This window comes from Lissotriton helveticus, chromosome 1_1 (assembly GCF_964261635.1).
Source record: "Lissotriton helveticus chromosome 1_1, aLisHel1.1, whole genome shotgun sequence".
Lineage (NCBI taxonomy): Eukaryota > Metazoa > Chordata > Amphibia > Caudata > Salamandridae > Lissotriton > Lissotriton helveticus.
In genome coordinates, this window is record NC_136057.1 from 711,976,649 (window position 1) to 711,993,440 (window position 16,792).

The following is a 16,792-nucleotide window of genomic DNA, read 5'->3' on the forward strand; positions in this document are numbered from 1 at the left end:
GGCAGCAATTTTCACGCTAATACAGTCTCGATAATGTACCTGTAAGTGCACATTATTCCAAAGTCAGCTTTAGCTGATTGCAGGCACTCGGCTAACCACTGACTTTAGCACTAATGGTATTAACAAGAGCGGTAATAACTGTTATAACAATGATTCCATAAATGACGGGCATTTCCCTGGGCTCCTGCAGAAGCCCCCTGCAGGAGTGCTCAGTTCTACTGTCCCTCAACTGAGTAAGCATGAACAGAACAGGGTCATTAATGCAAATGTATATTGTCAAAGTTTCGAAAGAATAAGTTCAGGGCTGGTACGGTTTTTACTTTCTTGACACAAAAAAAATCACAGCAGGTTTTACGGGCAGCATATATTTCTGTCCTCTCTTTAGAATGTAGTGTTATGTCCTACAGCATGGTCCAGGCTGTCTTGTCAATTGTAATTGTAATTGAATTTATATAGCGCTTACTACCGCTGACGAGGCGTCGATGCGCTTTTTCGACGAGTAGCATGCTACTGCGGAACCCATAAAGGATTAGTGGTGAATTAGTATAGTGAAAATATGAAAGTAATTTGAGTGGTGGATAAGTTAGTCAGTTATTCAGATTGAGGAGGCTCATGGAGGGATAGATGAGGGGAAAAGGTTTGCCTTTCTATAGCTCTTGCTACCGTTGATGGTTTGTTGAAGCGCTTTTTCCGTGTGTAGCATGCTACTTCGGAACCCATAAAGGATTAGTGGTGAAATAGTATAGTGAAAATATGAATGTAATTTGAGTGGTGGATATATTAGTCAGTTATTTGGATTGAGAAGGATAGGAAAGGGGTAGAAGAGGTTTGCATTTATATAGTGCTTGCTACCCCTGATGAGGTGTTGAAGTGCTTTTTCGGCGAGTAGCACACTGCTCTGGAACCCATAAAAGATTAGTGGTGAATTAGTATAGTAAAAAATGAAATTCATTTGATTGGTGAACATGTTCGTCTGTTATTTGGACTGAAAAGGATAGTGTAGGGATGGAAGGATTTAGATTTTTTTTTAGCTTGTTTTAAAGCTCATAGCAGTAGGAGGCTGCTTGGGGTAAATAAAAGGAAGGTGGATGGGGATGAGAAAAGGAGAGGTGGAGGTGGAAGAGTCAGAGGGATGGTTTAGAAAGGTTTGTTTCTGGGGATCTGAAAAGTAAAAGGAGGTATGAGATGATGCAAGGAGTGGTGGAGTAGGTAAGAGTCTTGAAAGGGTTATTTTGGGGATCATAGTAGTGGTACGGGGTTTGGGATGAATGAGAGAGTCTAGGTAATGGATATATTGATTGAGCCACAGTGTGAGAAATAGGCTGGTGCATTGGAAAGAGCAGTAGAAAGAGGTTTATGCTGAATTAGAAGAAAAGTAATAAGTGAATAAAGTAATAAATACATAGATCCAAAAGTATAAAGGATATAGGGGCATATTATCAAGGGGCTTTATCTCCGCTTTTTTGGCTTTAAAAGCCAAGAAAGCGGAGATAAAATGATCTCCCTATTACCAAGCTGTCGCTAACACCAGTTAGCGACAGCTAATAGGAGATAGTGACCATCTTGGGCCCCGCTTTGCATGTCAGTGATATTTATCACTAATGACATGCAAAGTGGGCGTGCCAAGATGTTAGCGACTGAAAACAGTCGCTAACATCGCTATCTCCTATTACCAACTTTTGGAGATATTCGCGCTAAGCGCGAATATCTCCAAAAGCTAACACTTGCCCAGGAGCAGTTCTTAGCCATGTTATCCAATGGGAGGTGGATAACATGGCTAAGAGCATTTGCTCGATAATGCATTAATATCGCTGACTTTTCAGCGATATTCATGCATTGCGGCCGTTTTTTATCGCATTTGCGATAAACCTTGCTAATAGCAAGGTTTATCTGCGATAAAAATCGCCGATTTGCGGCGATAATTTTTGTCTCTAAATAAGTTAGAGACAAAAATTATCTCTATTGGTTGGTAATATGCCCCATAGATTCATAAGTACATGGAAGGTATATAGATGCATAAAGGAAGCTAGTATATGTAGATTAAAGATACATTAAATACATTTGGACTTTTAAGTGTTGTACTTTAAATTAGTTTTGTTTATTTATAACGATATATTTTGTAGATCAATAGTGAAGCAATTGTAGATAAATAGTTATGATAAAACAATTTATTTATGCAGTCTCTTGTGTACCTGTTAAAAACATTGAATAATGTAACAATCATTGAGACTGAGCTTGTTTTGACTGGTGGCTCATCCAGCCCCATGTCCTCTGTTTTCTGGCCCCCTATCTTTGGTCCCCCCCCCTATTCCTGTTTCCTCTGTTAAAACGCTGGGCATTAGGGTCAGTCATGACCTTTCAATGCACGGCCAGGTTAGTTCTGTAGTGTCTTCATGCTTTCTTTCCCTCCGTTTGATTCGTAAGATCTCCCGTTTTTTTCCCTCGACTCCCTCAAAATTATCATTTCGGCCCTCATTACCTCCCGCCTCGATTATGGAAACAGCTTGTTCGTGGGTATTCCTGCCTACGAAACCCGTCGCCTTCAAGCAATCCAAAACCAGGCTGCCCGACTTATTTTTCACTTTCCCAAATCCCATCATATCACCCCTGTTCTCAAATCTCTTCACTGGCTCCCCGTTCTACAGAGATCCCTGTTCAAACTAGGATGCCTAGTCTTCCGGGCTGTTGATCGCTCTGCCCCAGCGTTCATCAATTCCTTGATCTCCACTCACACCCCTGTCCGTACCCTCCGTTCGTCTTCCTCTGCCCTCCTCACTATTCCCCGTTTTCGTAAATCCCGCACTGGTGGAACCAGATTCTCTGTCCTTGCCCCCCGGTTTTGGAATTCCCTCCCTCTTTCCATGCGTTCTATCCCTATTTTTTCACACTTCCGCAAAGCGCTTAAAACATTCTTGTTTGCTCAGGCCTACCCCTGCTAAATTCCTTGGCCCTGTCTGTTCTGTTCAGTAGAGCTCTCAGCGCCAGGAAGCCGTTTGGCCACCGTGCGCTCTATAAATACTTTATTTCATTTCATTTCATTTCATTTCAATCAGAAATATGTACATTTGTTAGGCAGAACAAATGAATATCTATATGTAATACTTTTTTAAACATAAGTATTCTACACATTTATACAAAGCAATACACATATATAGGTACATATCTATAGTACATATAAATGCTTATATACAGAGAGATATGTTGTATATTTCTATCTGTTTGCATATTGTGGTTATGTGGGAAAGAGCCAATTCTCGAGTAGTTTTCTGGAGATAAGGTGGTCATCCATGAATCTTATATTGGAGGTAAAGAGTTCCATATTTTGGCTGATTGAACACAGAACTATGAGCCACCTATTGTTTTTTTCTTGTATCTTGGGATTTTGAGGTGAGGTGTCACTCTAGAGTAGAGGTTACTTTGTTGAATGTGTTTGGTGATTTTATTCCTGATGAGGACCGGTCCGGTTCCATATATTGCTTTGTGGGTGATACAAAGCAGCTTGAACATGGATCCTCTGGAAACCGGTAACCAATGCATGGCTTTCAAGGCAGAGGAGATGTGGTCTTGCAGTTTTATATGGAAGAGTTGTCTGGCAGCCGAGTTCTGAATCGGTTGCAGTCTTTTTATGGTCGTTAAAGGATCTGTGCACCGCCCACTGTCGGACTTGACAGTTTTGCAGGTGTGACTCAGTGAATCTAGATTGGTCGTAAAAGGATGTCTCATCAGAATGGGGAATAACCTCAGATTCCAGCTGCTGCCTTGTGATCTCTCAACCCCCTACCTACATAATGTAATCTCAACACTGTTCTACCATCTGGTTCAAAGGTTGCCATGAGAGTCTAGCTGCTGATTGTGACCTCCCTAGCTCATACCAGCAGTGTAAACACATCTATTACCCACTGGCCACTTTTGACAAGTTCACCCACACAGTGTAATGGCACATTTCTCTTGCATTTATAGCAATAGTTGCATTATTACCCAGCTCGTTTTGCCTAATTTTCCACCATGTAAAGATTAAAAGCAGTATCAGCCGAGTGCTTTGCTGGAATCAAAATCAGACTACAGTGCACAGAAGCGCTGTAGCAGTGGCATCCGCCGACTAAGTTGCCCCCCTAGAACTTAACGGCCCTACCTACTACACAGTAGAGTGTAACAGGGCTGAACACTTTTGTAGCGTATCCCTACCCCAAACACCATTTCTAAACACAGTGGCCCCTCCCCCCACACCTGTGCAGTGGGGTTTTGTTACAAGTGGTAGCTGAAAAGAGACACAGGAGTGGGGAGTGAGCAGGGCTCTCACCCTCCCATGAAACAGTTTCAAAGTGACTCAAGCTTGGCTAGATTTAGTAATTTCCTTCCACATTTTTACTTAATCTTGCATTCCCTCTAAGGTTTGCTTTTTCCAGGATGTTGTTACTTTTTTTCCAGGCAGCATATTACTCTTGTCTAGTGCATAATTTGAAATGAGTTGCATCCAGGTGTTTATAGCGGGGTACAATTGGGTTGTAGCTGAAGGCACTGCTAGTTTCTCTCAGTGGGGCAGTATGGTCTTCAGTGGGGGAAAGAATGTGGCACTATGGCCGTAGCTGCTGAATTTGGGGTTGGGGAACCAGGTCCAGCATTCATGACCGGCCCACTCTCCTAAGGGAGCACATTCCCATGCTAGACCTTAGAAGACCCTGCTAGAACTTAGAAGACACAGCTAGACCTTAGATGGCTTAGTGTCTTAGCCCCTTAGGTGGATCTGATCGGTGGGAAGTGTGGGTAACCTTGAAGGCCTGTCCATCACAATCCATACTGAAGTTCACCTCCAGCCTTGAAGGCAGGGCTACAAAGCAGCACACCCTATGGCAACAGTGACTCTGTGTGAGGGCGCACCAGCCCGGCGTACACTGACAGCTGGCAGCCGAGTGAGAAAGGAGCTTGGGGCAGTGAAGACTCCAACTCCAGTCATCCTTCCTGGTTCTGACATATCACGTGATCAAGACATAATGTCGGGAACACAGGATATAGCAGAGGGACATTCTCGTGGAAGCTGTCGATTATTTTGTGGATTTTAGTTCTGCTGCGGATCCCCTAGCTAAGGACAAGTATCGGTAAGGGTGCCCTTAGCACCAACATTTGCTTTACTCCACTGGGATTGTGAGTGGGACAGCAGCAGGTTGTTTTGATCTTTCGTTTCTTTCCCATTGGTGAGATTCACATTATCGGCGATCTCATGTGGGAGAGAGTGTGCTCGGAACTTTGCCTGTCTTGTTTCGTTTCTTTCCTGTTGGCGAGACTGGCATTGTCGGCGGTTTCAACTGCATAGAAAGTAACCCTGGGCAAAGCACTACGCTACGCTCGCTTAGTTTGCGAAGTTTGCGCTACTTTGCACTACGCGAATTGCATGTAGCACAGTGCAAACGCGCGTTGCGTAGTTTAGTGCAGCGGTCATATTTTGCTTGCTCGCGGTCCTCAATGTCAAGTTGGCGACAGCGAGCAAGCAAAATGACATCCCGGCGAGACTTTTTCCTTGTTCGCAATCAGCAGCATCAAGTTGACGATCGCGACTGTGTAAAATAAACCTCCTGGCGAGATTCTCAACGCGGGGAGGTCAGGTTTCTCATTGCGAGTTGTTGCATATGCTCGCGACCGCTCGAGATGAGAAACTACCAGTCCGTGTTGAGAAAGCTGCCGCTCGAGTAAAAATCTACTCGAGCGGCAGTAAAAGACAACTCACACTGTGCAAGATGCCGTTTTCAATGATCGCACAGTGCGGACAAGCGTCCGGCACTGTGCAATCATTGCGAACAGCGCATTACGCAGTTCGCGTAGTGCTACCCGTAGCTGGCGTAGTGCGAAGTGCACTTTGTGTAGCTACACGTAGCGCTACTATGCGAACTACACCCAGGCTTAATAGAAAGGGAACCCCCTCTGAAAAGATAATTACGGTCAGGGAGAAATAGGGGAATAAACAATAAGCAATCAAAAAACAAAACTCCCAATGACCTATATTTCTTTGTGAAATAGATTAAATCTAGTATGGGTTCATGCAAAATACATAATTAAGACATCATAATTGTAAGATTTCAATTAAATTATTTATTTTTATTTTTGTTTTTATCTTATTATACATGATTGCCTTTTTTTCATTACATATATCAGCGTAGCTTGAATATTTATTAAAACAAAGTACAAATGTATTTTTTTTTCTTTTTCTTCAAACATTGTTGTTTCTTTAAAAAGCAAAAAAATGCAAGGCATATATTCTGTAATGACAGTACATAAGCTCTGGACCCCTACTGAAAACTGAATGTGCACAAGACTTAAGTCATAAGCAATCTCACTCAATCATGCTAAGCAGGCAAACACAGACAGTCCAAAACACTATACACATCTGGGTGTGAAGGAGAAACAAATATATAAAAAGTCTCCAAGACCAGGTCAGATGACCGAATACAGCAAGGTCTAGAAAAATGAGGTTGACGCGCGTATCGATGAGGTGAAACGCGATAAGAACCACTTTCTTCAGGACCTTTCCCAAATAGTATGGTATGGATTTTCACACAGACAAGAGAGAAGGGGGGTACCTAGAGGACGTAAACAAATTATTTTTAATAAACCATACATGATGAATTTTTATATGTACAGCCGATTGTCGGCGGTCTCATGCAGGGAAGATCCAGGCGAAGTTTCCTTTGTTGATTCTTCATGAGCACACTCGCTGTCATAAGTGAAAGAGTGGGGAGCCCGTTGATTCTTCTCCGTTGATGAGTCTTAGATGAATGACTCATGCGGGAACTTATGAGTGGTTTAGCCATCACGAATATTCCTATGAGGCATTGAGCTTTTATATTGGATGGTAGTGACTATTAACCAAGAGCTCAGTGGGCTTGGAGTACGTATATAGCCCAATACACGTTGTACATTCTAGTTACCACAAGTGAGCGGAGTGATGGAACTCTCAGTCATATTCAAAGTTGCTTTCATTTGGATTACCGTGTGGTATTCACTCAAGGTGTTACTATGATCATGTCAAGACTTTGAAGTCTCTTTGATTTGAAATTAATTTAAAAGAAATGACATTAAGCAGTGTTCTTTCTCTTGTGTGTTCTTTCATTTTGTTTAATTCGCAGGGGAGGCCAGTAGGGGGGTGACCAGGAAGACTGCTGCTTTTGCATTATTGAGCCCTTCCAACACTAAGAATGGGTAGGTGAGGTTGTGTCTCTTACAATTCTTAGTAGGTGTTATTACTATGTAAATGTTCTGAACTTGCCTGTTGTTTCTTCATGGCAGTATTTGTGTTGGTATCCTGAAACCACCCTCTCATCTCTCCTGGTATAGAACTACTTCTTTCCTTTACAGGTATCATTTACAAAAACCTTCCTTATAATCTAATAATTAGTATTTGTACGACCTATTGATATAACTTTAAAAGGACACTATTGCATACTGCTCTTTCTTGTTATTCTCAGATTTCCCTCACTGCAGTTCCTACCCTTTCCTTCCACCGCTTGAACATCTCACTAGTCTGTGTTATTATAATTATTCCGGACTTGGGTCAGTCAAGAGGTGGATCCATCTGAGCATCGGCACAACCCTGAGGATTTAACTGTGAACCTTGACATTCTGTCACTGAGGTCCCAGAACCCTTGAGGCGAGTCCATCTCACCCATTGGTACCACAATTTGCCTTGTTTCACCAGTAGTAGTAGTTCAAGTCGTTAGGGTTCAGCAATGCAGGATTTGCACCCACACTAAACTAAGGGCCTCATTACGATGTCGGAGGAACCAACACAGACAGGCTGTCGGTCCCTCCGCCATCGTAATAGGGATGTCTGCCTGCCAGATTACAGTGGCAGGTGGACTTGTGGCGGTCAGAACGACCGACCGCCACAATCCAGACATGTGGATGTAATCCTACCACCCGTCGGACCTCCCTGTAGTCCATGAATAGCGCCAGTGCCTGTAAGCCACCGCCATAGGGATTACAATATCCCTTTCCTCTGGTCGTTCTGCGGCGGTCAGGTCAACCTGCTACAAAGCGGCTGGAGGCCCCCCTTGCCCCCTGGGACATGGGCCTACAATCCCTGTACTATGTGCCACGTAGTACAGGGCTATGTCAACACCCTATATTTTGGATTGTGGCAGGGGCTGGTGACCACATCCCCGTCTTAATGGCGGTTGCATCATAATACGGTATGTGGGACTGCCACCTTGTAGGTGGGCAGCCCCAAATACGAATTGATGGCAGACAATACCACCGTAATCAGCCCCTATGTTTGTAAACATCATGGTCTTTCAGCTTCATTTAACATAAGCGTTTGCATTAAAATCTATGTATCGCTTTAATCCACACTAACAAAGTCTTAAATCGTTGGGTACAACAAACGCTCTATTTTTCACTTAGGCATATCTATCCGCTTCGGTAACATAGATTAAAAACATTGGCAAAGCCAACAGCTCTGGCTAAGCACTTATAACGTCCCAAATGCGAGACCTATTGGCTATACCAATGCTTGTGTAAATAGATCTTTATTGGCATTTCTGTTTGCAAACCTAAATAAGTTGATAAGCGCAATAGACATTTAACAGGACATCATCAGGCCTCATGCCTGTACTTACATGTTACATTGCAAAAGCTTTTCCAGATGAGAGAAGGGTAAAATCCAAAATGACTCAGGTAACCATCATCTGGGCCCTTAAACCAATCTCAGCGGTAATCTATGTACGTCTCAATTCTGTACAATATAGGTGTATAGGATTAAATAATAACAGTTTGAATCCTTGTCCAATCTGCCATCCGTTAAGAATGTTCAGTAATTTTTCCTATTGCTCTACACTTATAAAGACCCTCAGGGAGTCATAGGGCCAACCGTATTAAGACATATCAGTTAAGCAATGTAAGAACTAAGCAAACTAAACATCGACCACAATGTAGCAACAATGTCGTCCAGAGGGTCTACATTAAGGGTATTACTTAGGATCTAAGGATTTCAGAGGGGGATTTGGGGTTGGGAGGGTAGTTCCATGATTCGCAAATGTATGTACTATATTGAACGTGGGGGGAGGGGCTCTGTATTCAATTTTATTCGCCAATCAGTTTCGCCTCATTAAGGTAAAAATGTGCCGTGGGGGACACCACAGCCCTTTCCACCTGCTGTGTTTTGTTGGCACTCTCATCTGCAGCCTCCTCATTCCTACCTCCCTAGCTCTCATTACCTTCCCCCACAATCCCACCTGTGGGCGACAATGTACCATTCGGGCATCTTCCCTCATCAATGCCCTCTCTTCTGCTCTTGCTCACACTACAACATCTCTTTTTCCCAAGACGCAACTGAAGGACCAATCCCTGCCATCTACTTCAGCGCTATCTGTCGCCATGCCAGGACCAAAGCAGGATCCACGAATCTGGAGCCTACCTTCTAAAATGGTTGTTAAACCTTTCTGTGCCAAGGATGTAATGGTTACGCCCTCCGCCACAGTGGCTGTGTGCAGGGGACGGAACTGTTACGTCCTCTGAGGATGTCCAGAAAATCCCTCTGCTGAATACAGCAGAGGGATTTAATTTTTTTCCAGCCTCCAGAGCTGGGGAAGTGCTTCCCCTGCCATTTGTATCAGAAGACCTGGGGTAATGCAGGATGGAAGGAAGTTTGCGGCTACCTGAAGAATCCAGAACCTCCCTTCACATACATGTCAGGAAAATGTCTTTTTTATAGCCCCATAGCTCGAGGTTTGCAAGGCATTCTGGGTAATAAAACATGGTGAGAGCCATGCAAGTCAGTCCACCCTGGATAGCCCTAGGTTGGCTAGGTTTCCCTGGCTGCTGGCTGAGCTAGGGTCCAAAATCTAAGGGAACAAAAATGGTAGAACAAATGTTATTATCAAGCAACCTTCACCTGCATGGCCAGGTCAAGGAGCTCTGACAGGGCCCAAGTACCCCTAGGCTCTGTCCTCCAGCCTGCCGCATTGACAAGGGCCCAGGACGAGATTTCATCCGGCCTGGGGAGGCCTCACTTCCTTCTCTTGTGCGATAAGGTGCCTGCAGAAGCGCCATCAGGGCCTTTCTCACAGCCCTGTTCCTGAGGCCTACCTGGGACTTGGAGCACCCAGGCCATAGGGTCCCCTGAGCCTGGCCATTTGGTCGCACACTATGCTTTCCACTAGGGGAGGAACAGATGGCCCGGCTAACCAGGAATTCCCGATCAGGGCTCATCTGCTTCCTTGAGCACAATCAGTGCTCCAGAAGCTCGTGCCTTCGGGCCCCTCTGTCACTTGGTGCACACGGATTACACGAAAGGAGGGTAGCCTTACTCTGGATTACTAGGGAAAGGGTACCCAGAACCTACTTGGCGGTTTTCAGCCAGCGGCCAGATGGCCCGGGACAAGGGCCCTAACTGGCCCTGGGGTGAAGGCCTCCCTATCCTGATCGCTGTTCTCAGGACTACCGCATGGTAGAGTGCACGGGATGAGTTCCTGCAGGCCCAGGAAGGCGTCCCCTGTGCGGCAGGTCCAGAACTCTGATTGGAGCCTGTCAGGCCCCGGGACAGACGCTCCCACCCTGGGCTCCGTCCTCCAGCCTGCCCCAATGCCAAGGGACTGGGACTGGGGTCCATCGGAACTTGGGAGACTTCCCCTGCTTGGCTTGGTTTTGAAACTCTGACCGGGGGCCCGGTTGGAACTGGGGTGAGTGCCCCCCATCCTGGGCTCTGTTTTATGGCCCAACGCAGGGCCAAACCCCTGGGACGGGTTCCTGTGGACCCGGGAAAGTCTCTCCTGCTCTGCCAGATTCTGGAGCTCCAACAGGCCCTGATGCCCCTGCTGGGCCCCAAGGCAGGCCCTCCCGCCCTGGGCTTCGTCCTCCAGCCTGCCACTCTGCTAAGGGGCCGGGACATGGGTCCATTAGGCTCGGGGAGGATTCCCCTGCTTGACCTGGTTCAGAAGCTCTGACTGGGGCCACTGGGGGCTCCACCTCGAGATGCCTCTCCCTTTCACTGAGATGGCTGGGCCTGCCGGTGCCTGTGTGACCGCATCTGTCCCCCCAGGAGGCCTCTCCTGGCAGGTGGGCTTCCCCAGCAGGCTCCTGAGGTTGGTCAGGGGACAGGCATGTGGCTGCCAACAACCCCATATGGCAGGAGCAGCTACCGGGTTGATCCTGCCAGTAGCATATGCTTGTCTTAATTAATAATTCATGCATGTGAAAGTACACATGGCCAGTTCAGTGCTTCATTTATTACTTGGATAACTGTGGCAATTCTAGAGCTAATACATGCAGACGAGCGCTGACCTCCTGGTATGCATGCATTTATCAGGCCAAGACCAGTCTGGGCTTGCCTGGCCGCTTTCGTGACTCTAGATAAGATTAAGCTGATCACACGTCCCCGTGACAGTGATGGTACTTTCGGGTGTCTGTCCTATCAACTTTCAATGGTATTTTCTGTGCCTACCATGGTGACCACGGGTAAAGGGAAATTAGGGTTTGATTCCAGAGAGACAGCCTGAGAAACAGCTACCAAATCCAAGAAATGCAGGAGGCGTGCAAATTACCCACTCCCGACTCGGGTAGGTAGTGATGAAAAATAACAATACAGGACTCCTTTGACGTCCTTTAATTGAAATGAGTACACTTTAAATCCTTTAACGAGGATCTATTGGAAGGCAAGTCTGTGCCAGCAGCCATGGTTATTCCAGCTCCAAAAGCGTTTATTAAAGTTGCTGCAGTTAAAAGGTTGTTGTTGGATCTTGGGATCAAGCTGGTGGTCCGCCGTGAGGGGAGCTACCGCCAGCCCCAGCTCCTGCCTCTCGGCTCCCCCGAGAGGCTCCTCACTGAGTGTCCTGGGGGTCCGAAGCATTTACTTTGAGAAAATTAGAATGTTTAGAGCAAGTCAGTTGCCTGAATACTTCAGCTAGGAATAATGGACTAGGACACTGATTCTATTTTGTTATCCTTCCGAACTAGGGCCATGATTAAGAGGGACGTCTGGGGGCCTTCCGGGGGCCTTTGTATTGTGCAGCTAGAGGTGAAATTCTTGGACCGGCGCAAGAAGGACCAAACTGAAAGCATTTGTCCAGAACATTTTCATTAATCAAGAAAGAAAGTCGAAGGTTCGAAGATAATCAGATACCGTTGTAATTCTGACCATAAACGATGTTGACTAGCGATCCTGTGGTGTTATTTCAATGACCCGCCGAGGAGCTTCCAGGAAACCAAAGTCTTTAGATTCCAGGGGGAGTATGGATGCAAATCTGAAACTTAAAGGAATAGATGGAAGGGCACCACCAGGAGTGGAGCCTGCTGCTTAATTTGATTCAACACAGGCAACCTCACCCGGCCCGGGCAGAGAAAGGATTAATAGCTCTTTCTACATTCTGTGGGTGGTGTGCACAGCCTTTCTTAGATGGTGGAGTGATTTGCCCAGTTAATTCCAATAACAAATAGGACTCTTCCATGCTAACTAGTTATGTGACCCCCCAGAGGGACAAGTGGCATTCAGCCACACGGGATTGAGCAATAACAAGCCTGTGATGCCCTTAGATTTCTGGGGCTGCACATGCAATGAATCAGCATGTATCTACCCTTTGCCGACAGGTGGGGCAACCTGCTGAACCCCGTTTGTGATAGGAACCGGGTATTGCAAATATTTCGTGGGAACAAGGAATTTCCAGTAACTGCGGGTCATAAGCTTGCATTGATTAAGTCCCTGCCCTTTGTACACACTACCCGTTGCTACTACCGATTAGATGGTTTAGTGAGATCTTTGGATGGGCCTGTCGCAGTTGGCTTTGGTCCTGGCGTAGCACCAAGAAGACGGTCACATTTTACTATCTAGAGGAAGTAAAAGTCGTAACAAGGTTTCCGTAGGTGAAACTGTGGAAGGATCATTAACGGCGAACCGGCCTGAGTGGTGGATGGTGCCAGCCTGAAACACTCGGCCACCTCCCAGAAGGAACACGTGCACTATAGGCACAGGGCCTGGCCTTGCCCTCACTTAACCTGACCGGTGGAATGGTCCACAGCTGCTTGGGCTCTTGGGTGCGAACTGGCTGTGAAGCAGGCCCCTCCACTGGGGAGGAACCGACCCGATGACCGTGCAAGGCTCTGGGGATGGGGTGGCCCCAGCTCCTGCCCCTCTGGGAGGGTCACAGCAGTAGGCCCTCCCAGAGACAGAACCCAGCTCGACCCCGTAGTAGGGAAACCGAATGGCAGTGCCTCTTGGGCTGGGACCATCCTTGGAGGCCCTGCTGCCCTGGGACCTCCAGTGCCCGATCCTGGCTTGACCAGGCTTCAGGTGACCGAGTAGTGGCCCTTTTTGAGTGGCTGGGCAGCCTGGAATAGAAGGAGCTGGGGCCTGTGAATGGATCCCACACCTCTCAGTGGGAGGCTTGCGGGATAGGGAGCCGCCAGGCTCTTTCCTTCCGGTGCCTCCGACCAGTACCGGGGTTGGGATACCCACCATACTGTCGGCATGGCTTAGGGCTGCTACCCAAGCTGACACAACAGGTGCGAGACTCCGAGTACGGGGCTGGCCTCAACATCTGCCCCTGTGGGAGGGGCACAGCAGTAGGCCCTCCCAAGACAGAAGCCACGCTCACCCAGAATGACCCAGTGGTAGGGAAACAGAATGGCAGTGCCTTCCTGGGCTGGGACTACCTCTGAAGGCCCTGCCACCCTAGGCCCTCCCATGCCCGATCCTGACCTGACCAGGCTTTAGGCTATTGAGGTGTGGCCCTTCTCGAGCAGCAGGGCAACCTAGAAGAGAAGGAGCTGGGGCATGTGGCACAACCCTGGCTCCTCTCGGTGGGAAGTGTGCAAGATAGGGTGGCATCTGGCTCTTCCCTTCCCTTCTGGCAGCTGCCACCAGGGCAGGGTTTGGGCTTTCCACCAGCCCTCTATCATGGCTTTGGCTGTCACCCAAGCTGGGGACTCCTGGCACCAAAGAGGTCGACCCTGGTAGCAGATGGTTAATGTGCAGGGGCTCATTGCCAGGTATCCGGTTTGTCTTGGCCCTGTGTGGCAGATCTGAGGTTTGAATACTTGTGTGGTCCCTCTTGGTCCTCCAGGAGGAACCAGCGGCGGTGGCGCTGGCTGCTCCCATTGCTCTGGGAGCCCACCTTGCCTATGGGGTTGGGACGCTCTTTGATTTTTGGATCCGATTCGATCCTAGCGACAGCAGACAATATGTCAATAACACCGCAATAGACCCCAATGTCCACACCCAAGAGTCCAGGACTGGGTTGGCACCTATTGGCAGGGTCGACTCACCAGCAGTTGAGCCCACAGGTTGGAAAAGGAAAGTTCTAACTTTTTTTGTCCTTGAGACTTAGGCAACAGTAGGAAAGCCAGCAAGTCATAGGAGCCAGTCTGGGTTCAAGTGATACATGTTCAGAACTTCTCACCCAGGCACACATAGAGCAGCAGCTCAACACAGCAAGGCAAGAGTTCAGCAAACAGCAGATCAAGCAGGGTGGCAGTCCTTTAGCAACAAGGCATTTCCTCTTCTTCCTGGCAGAGTGTACTACTTTGGTAAGGTCAGAGACTGAGTATTAATACCAAAATGTGCATTTGAAGTGGGGGAGACTTCAAATAAGGTGTTTTGAGGTGGACAATGTCCTCTCTTCTCAGCCCGGGCTCCAGACTATCAGTAGGGGGTACTCTGTCCTTTGTGTGGGGTGAGGCCCCTACCGATTGAATTGCAAGTGTCAGACTTTCCCTCCCTTCCTGCCCAGGAATACCCATCAGAATGCTGATGCAGGTAAATGAGTACTCAGACACACCTAGTCTTCCTGTGGTTCTGGATGTCTAGAGGATATGCAGAAAGACCACTCTAAGGCTGTCATGTCTAAGAATAATAATAATAATAATAAATAGTGGCTTTGGGTCAGATATTGGTCTGTTGGAGTGTCATTCCCACTTTTCTCCCACCCACAAGACCATAGATAAAGACCCCCAGTAGGGGTTGAGATTATGTTTGCATCTTTTAAAATCTGATACCCTGATCTGCACATTCTGTTTTCATCCCTGCAAAATAGGGCATAATATGCAGATTCTGGTTTACCACAACAAAACCAACATGTAGATTTTGGTGCTTACCACAATAAAGCTGCATATCCCCGTTCTTTCTGTTCATTTTTCACACATTTAACTTAGTCTAATTTGACTAATAATAATTCCCACACCTCTGTAAATACGGGTATATGCAGGGTTTGGAAAAATCCATTCAAATGATAATGAGAGACACAGGGCCATATTTATGGGCCCCTTCCGCCGCAAGAGCTTCACTTTTTGTGATGCTCTGGAAGCGCAAACAACAAAATCATATTTATGAGGTCAGGCAAAGCCACTTTACTTGGCTTTAATTGGCTTCATAAAAATGGAGTAAGACAAGGTAGCGCAAATCACTACGTTGACTTACTCTGCACTAGGGAGGCGTTCCATTGGTGTTGTGATGGATGTTCCCATTGAAACACCCACGGATGTTCACTCTTCCCCATATTTACAAAGCCATGTAAACCTGGATATGCGCCATAACCTCACGCCTCAACAGTGGAAGCGTAACAAGGAGAAATAACTTTATTACTCCTCATTTTTTTCTCTATGTGTGCTGCATAATCAGGACCCCAGTCTATCTGCTTTCTCCCTAAATTGTTATGTTCAGTACTGAGGTACATCCCAGTTTGGATACTGGGGTACCCTTATAAGTCCCTAGTATATGGTACTAAGGTACCCAAGGCATAGGTACCCCAGAGGTCGCCTATGGGCTGAAGCATGCATTATTCCACCAATGGGAGCCATTCAAAATGGAACTACAAGCCTGCCATTGTAGCCTGTGTAAGTTGATGGTAGCACCACTTACTAAAGATACAGGTTTATGACATCTAGGGTCACTGTACTTAAAAACGATATGTCACCCCTATAGCAGGCCTTTGCAATTCTAGAGACAGGGTGCTTGGTTCTAAGTGGAAGGATGCCACAGAATGAGCAGGACACTCCAACAGCCTCCAGAGTCCATTCTCCGGGGCTATTAGTGAAGCAGCCATATACCATGTAGAGGGGCACCATGTTATTACGCGATGACCATTTCAAAACTGGCTGTAACAAATCCTATAATGTTTAGTATCAAACATGTTGGAATCATACCCCTACACCAAAATTGCAGTGGGAGGTATGATTCCAAGCACTAGAAAAGCCCTCCATTAGGCTCTCACTGTTCCTGGTGCTAACCTTCTAGACCTGGACAGCACAAAATGGTTGGTGTCGACCAGAGACACATTTTTGCCCTCCTGCTGCTGAGCCAAGCTCGAGCAGGGGAAGACCGAACAACAGGTATTCTGTCACATGGAGGCGTGACCACCTCCCAGACAGGATTTAGTATATTGGGACCGGGTAGGTGCGCTTGTCAGCACCACTAAGTCTGCATGAGGGGCAAATTTAGTGTCCCTATGTATAGTCCAGTTCAAACCAGTTCTGGGAGCTGTTGGTTTCCCTTCTGGCATGAAACTGGACAAAGGACATGGGAGTAACCTCCCCCCTGCCCAGACCCTCCACTGTGAGGGTCCCCTGAATCATCCCAACCCTTTCCTTAGGGTACTTAAGGACATACCTGGGTATAGGTCCCTGGGTTTATCGTAGGATAAGATTCAGATCAGACAATACTTCTTCTACCACCTGGGCACTCTGGACTTCCCTGGACATTGTTTGCACCTGACTTTGTCTCCATTCCAATCTGCTGCATCATCTGTGCCTGTGAACTATACAGGAACCTTCCAAGGCCAGTGGGCATCAATGACACCTGAAGGAATCTCCCTTGGAG

General features: G+C 46.9%; 1 pseudogene; it reads left to right on the plus strand.

Moving 5' to 3' along the window:
• The first annotated feature begins 11,123 nt into the window (after positions 1-11,123).
• Positions 11,124-12,866, plus strand: LOC144781593 (18S ribosomal RNA; annotated as a pseudogene).
• Positions 12,867-16,792: the final 3,926 nt, after the last annotated feature.